This window comes from Pongo pygmaeus, chromosome 2 (genome assembly GCF_028885625.2).
Source record: "Pongo pygmaeus isolate AG05252 chromosome 2, NHGRI_mPonPyg2-v2.0_pri, whole genome shotgun sequence".
Classification (NCBI taxonomy): domain Eukaryota; kingdom Metazoa; phylum Chordata; class Mammalia; order Primates; family Hominidae; genus Pongo; species Pongo pygmaeus.
In genome coordinates this window covers 161,753,837-161,759,836 of record NC_085930.1, presented here as the reverse complement: position 1 = coordinate 161,759,836, position 6,000 = coordinate 161,753,837, and positions in this window count along the sequence as shown.

The following is a 6,000-nucleotide window of genomic DNA, read 5'->3' as shown; positions in this document are numbered from 1 at the left end:
TGGATTGAGCAGTAAATTAAAGTTGCACTATGTATCTCTTATCTCCTCTGCTTTCTGTAATGAGTAAATCTTACTATTTTTGAATAATGAGAGTGCATCTATTATTCTGCTGCTATCTGAAAAAAAATCACATTTTAGACTTCAATACTGAAAATAAATTTAAATACTAAATAAATTATCCTGTTTGCTGTTTAACAAAGCATTTGATCACCAAGTCATTTTTCCCTTTTATAAAATGGAGAAAGTATGTGCAAAATGATCATCTGAATACAAATGAAACCCCAATATAAGTTTGTACTGTCATCATCTGTCAGGTGATCAGACAAAATGCTTTACAATGGTACTTGGATTATCTAATTTGATTATATAAATATCAATATATTTAGAGTAACAATTTGCATAATCAAAACTGTAGGATTGTCATTGGTTGTAAAAGCAGATTCAAAATTATAATTTTTAAAATAATCACAAATAGAAAACTCGGAAGTAACTGTATAACAAACTTCTGTTTTCCTGAGCCATTTGAGAACAAGTTACCAACCTGCTACCCCATTACCCTAGGATAGTGTGGGGTGTATTTCTTACCAACAAGGACATTTTTCTAAACAGCCACACTACGATCATTAAAATCAAGAAATTACAAAAAAAGTAATAAATTACCACAAATACATCAGTACAATTTACTCCTCAGAACTCCATTTAAATTTCACCAATTGTGCCAATAATGACCTTTCTAACAAAAGGATCCAGCTTAGAATCACATTATACATTTGTCAGGTTTCTTTAGTTTCCTTCGATGATAACAGCCTCCTCAGTCTTCCTTTGACTATCATGACCTTGGCATTTTTGCAATATAAAGGCCAGCTGTTTTGTAGAATGTTTTCAATTTGCATTTGTCCAATGTTCCTTCATAATTAGATTTGAGCTGTGCATCTTTGGCAGGAATATCACAGGAGTGATGCTGTGTTGTTGATCCTCAGGTATCACATAATTTTGATTAATTCCATTACTAAAGGTCACTTTGATCACTGAAATAAGGGAGAGTCTGCAAAACTCTTCCACTGTAAAGTTAGTTTTCCCTTTTGTAATCAATTTTGTGGCTGGTACTTTGAAACTATGTTTCTATCCCACTCTTTATCAACTTTCAATTTATTCATTTTTCTCTATCTGAATGGATTCATGATTTCCTATAGTGTTCAGTGGGTTATAGTTCTTCACTATCATCATTATTTATTTGTATGTTTATATTTTCCTTGATTGGGCCACGCAGAGACAACCATCTCTATGGACGCCTCCTCCCCCTCCTTAGGCTCTGACACCTCATGCCAGGCTGCCCACCTAAACCTACCAGATGACCCTCAACCCACCAGGCCTCAGGCACCCTGTACTAGGCCACTCCACCTCCCCCAGGCTGCAGGAATGCCTGCCTTGCTCTGTTCCACCAAATGGCTTTAAGACTAAATTATTCAGAAAGAAGAAGCAGGGGAAAGGGAAGGGAAAAGGGAAAGGAGAAATGAAAAAAGAAGAGAAAAAAAGCCCAAATTACAATGTTACAATAAATTTATAGTTACAAAATTCTTCATCTTAGAATTAATTTTCTCTTATATTTTCTCAATTACTTATAAGAAAACCATCAAGACAATCCTAGGCAATTCATACCTCTATATGAGCATACTGGTCAGAAATTGATTTCAAAATTCTTTTAAATAAATTTTAATGCTTGCCTATGAGTGCTTCCTGAGTCTGTAGCAAAGAACATTGAGGGAGGATGTAGTCATGCTAAGGAGAGAAAACTAATGATGGATTTCTGAAAGGATTCTTTCAGAAGCTTTACAAGTATGCAATTTAAAATGTCTTTTCACTAAAGATAAAATAATAGGGCATGGAATAAATCAAAGTTCTTTTTGATTAGGAGGAAAAACATTTCCTTTTAAGGTTATAAAACTGTTATGGTGAAACTTACTTGGGACCTCTGTATTTTCTGCTCTTCAGATGTAAACTTTAACCCTAATCTGACTTCAGTGAAGTATATACTGTTGAAGAAACCTGTCTGCACACTTTTTGAAAATGTCCAGACTGGAGGGAGCCCAACCAAATGAACTCGGCCTTCTTAAGCTTCCCCCTAACCCGAATGATCTGTAGTGCTGTCTGGCATTCAGACACTTGTACAGCCTTGTGGTATCTCTTCTGCTGCTATCTTATATTAATTTTCATGCTTGAAAACAGCGTATGTTTCTGCTTTGCTTCATTAACTAGACTGTAAACAATTTGATTATACACACCATCCATTTAATGATCATTTTGTTGTTTTCTTCTGGATATCATCCAAAACAACAGTAGATGTGTAATTGTAAAGTGAATAAACAAATGAATGAATGAATCAATCAATCAATCAATGAGTCAATCAATTAATTAACTCAACTATGTGGCATTACCCTCAAAAATTTTTTCAACTTGAACAGCTCTTAGGTTTGTGTTTTTCAAGAGAGAAAAAACTCTTGCTTTTAATGATCTCATTTTCACTTGCTAAATAATGAAACTATAACTTGTAAATAAAAAAACCAATTTTCCTTATATTTACAAGTTAATGTAAGAAAATCATCCTGAAATTCTTAGGCAATTCATACTTCTATTTGCATACATTGGTCAGAAATTGCTAAAGCAAATAATAGATTTCTCCTTATTTGTAAAAGTCAAGGAACAATTTTAAGATTTAATATTCCTACTCTGCCCCAAATAAAGTCCTTCAACATCATCAGAAATTTGGTACCATTAATGGAAAAGCATTAACTGATGTCTTGAGGCAAATACATAGCTTCATCAATTAGAGTTTGTTTTTCCATCTTATTTTAACTATTCTAGTTATCTTTAATTAGGAGTTCACCAAATCTGGAGTATTATTAACATGGAGGTGACAAGCAGAGCATCTCTTCAGAACATAAAATACAGCATTCAGTGTCAGCAAATGCCATTTTGAGAGAATACTTTATTTTTTCTTCCAAAGACCACTAGCTCTTTCCTCACATTTTGAAGGTGCTAATGATGTCCGGTAATGTGGCATCTCTGACAGATACAGTCTGAAGAAGGTGAATATATAACATAAAAACATTCAAAGTATAACAACAAATATTTTTCCCTTTTCTTTCTTTTTAAATGTACTATTTTTTAAATCAGTGACTATTACTAATAGCAATTGTACCAGATGATGATGTAATACATAAAACTGAACCTTTCCCCTCTCCCACCCCTTCAGTATCCTGTTAAGGCCCCTTAAGGGGATCCTGTTTAAGATCCCTTTACTATGGTCTACCAGGCTGGGCATGAGGTGGTTCCCCTCTCTTTTTGAGATCATCTCTTACTACTTCTCTATTTCTTCACTGTGTTCTAGCCCTTCTGGCCTTATGCCTGCCCCTGAGACAGCCAAGACAGTCTCTGCCTTGTGCCTTTACTTGTGCTGTTCTCTCTGCTTGGAACTACTGGTAGTCCAAAGCATGACTTTGTGGATGTGAAGGGAGTACACTCAGCTACCTGCTATTTTACATCATCTTCTCCCACCTCAAATAAATACACACTGTAAATCAATGGAGTGTGTTTTCTCTGCAAATGTTATCTTAAAAAAAAAGTCCCCTCAAACTTCTTCCAACCATATTGCTGCTGTATAGAAAATCTGGAGTCTACTGTCTGGAAGGACAGATCTCCCAGATCTCCAAACAGCTTGCTCCTCATCGTGCAAGGCTCAGGCCAAATGCCAACCCTTTAGAGAGGCATAATGTCACATTTTCTTCACCATGCAGGTCATTTTCTCCTTACTATGTTCCTTACTATCTTTTATTTTCTTCACAGCACTATCACTATCTGATATTAATTTGTTTTCATAATTTAAATTCTAATAATTACTTGTATTCCTCCAGCAGAGTGTAAACACTTTGAGAGCAGGAATTGTGTCTGCATCAAACCCTCCTCTATCTCCAGTTCTTAGAATAGTGCCCAGTACATAACCATCACACAAAACCTATCTGTTGCATGCATAAAATACTACCTCTTTGTTTGACAAAATTGAATATGTGGAACAATTCTGAACAAGATAACTCCAGCAATTATATTGAGCAATTTTATGACAATTTCAATTGCCCTCTAAACAATATTTCTTCAGCATAGTTAAATGTTGCTCTATTTATATCCAGGTACTTTTAAGTAAAGGCAAATGAGTAAGGTGAAAAATGCAAAACTATATTTATTAGAGTTTCAGTGTTGGGCCCAATTAGTCAAAAGAGAAAGTCATCAATTTTCCATCTTTTTCCCCAGACCTCGTGAATGGCCTTGCAATTCACCCCATTTATTGTTCAAGCAAGACATTTGGAAGTTGTGAGGCCTAGACTTCTCCCTCATCCCCTGCACATTCAATAAATCCTATTAATTCTGCTACCTAAATATCTTTTCTTGATATTTACAATGGTGCCCACTTTCACACCATCATGTCTGAAATAACATGTACTCAATATGTATTTTGGGATTTGGAATGTAGTACTTCATATACTGGTTTTAAAAACAAAATTTTTCTTTCTTTATAATGTAGATTAAATTATTCATTCATTTGCAATTATTAAACGGAGAATCATTCTGAAAAATAAAGAAAATTCTAGATATCATTGTTAAAAATGTACAGATCTTTAGGCAAATAGATGTCTGGTATAATTTTCAATTTTTAAGAAAACACATTTTATTCCCTCCAAAGGTCAAAGAATTCCTCAGATACATTAGTGTTCAGAGAATTTGGCAGATTTTTCTAAGTGACATCAAAAATAATTGCAAAAAATTAAAAAATACAATTTAAGCTTTTCTTATTGGTTAGAGATTTGGAAACTGCAGTTGTTTCGCTTTAATAATACAATTTGTACTGAACAAAACGTTCTGCTGTTGTTGGGTTGCAATGAAGTGTTTTGAGAGTCATTGTCAAATATTCCTTAAAAAACAATTGAAAAGAGAAAATTACTGGAGGGCACTTTTCATGACAAAGGCAGACTAAATTTTATGTAATATTGAAAAGTATAATAATAATATGAAGTTAAATGCATTGTGGGAAATTGACATTGTTCAAATGGTATAATCAGGTAGTTTTACAGAATATCTCTTACATATAATTATGATCAACTATCATTTTACTCCAAATGTTTTGTTATTGTGCAAAGAAAGCAATTTTGAGATTTCTAGATATGTGTGGTATTTAAAATTATCATTATTTTTATTTATTTGCTCTTCTGGCAGATACAAACAGATGGTTGAAAATTTCTGATGTGAAGTAAATATAGAAGACAATGAGCTAGTTGAAATACTTTGTAAATGTATATGCAAATAAGTGGAGAAACCTACTAATGTTATTTCAAATGTTTGTGAAATATGCAATGAGGATTTTTTTTTTAACTGCTGAACATCCAATAAAATGATAATTGTCTTATTATGGAGAAAGACGTTACTATAAGCGCACAAAAAGGTTAAGAATCTTCTTAGCAGTTGATTTTAAAACTGAGTTGATGTACAAAGAAACACTACAATCTACAAGTTAAGATTTGTTGTGCCATATAATGGAATCTGACAAGGCTGAAAAGATTTCAATCCTAATGAGTGCTGTATGAATGCTAACAGGAATACCATGGGGAATGACTGTGCTTGCCAGAATTGGATTTGGAAGTAGCAGGAGTAATACATCCTGGCAACCAGGGGCTGCTTGTTCTTTTAGGCTTTGAGACATGAACAGCAATGACAATATAAACAGACACTCAACAACATCATACTTTTAGAATCAATACATTTTGCTATTTGGCCTTTCAGGGCAACTGGTTCTTTTACTCTGTCCCTGAGAACACAGTGTTCTTTAATACTTCCTTCTTGAACCTCTGCCCTCTGGCTTCCTTCCCCTCCAGTCTAATCATCTTATTGTGAGGTCCACCACCCTGGTCTCCCCTCTATGCATATTCTCATTCCTCATTTAACCCGGCTGAC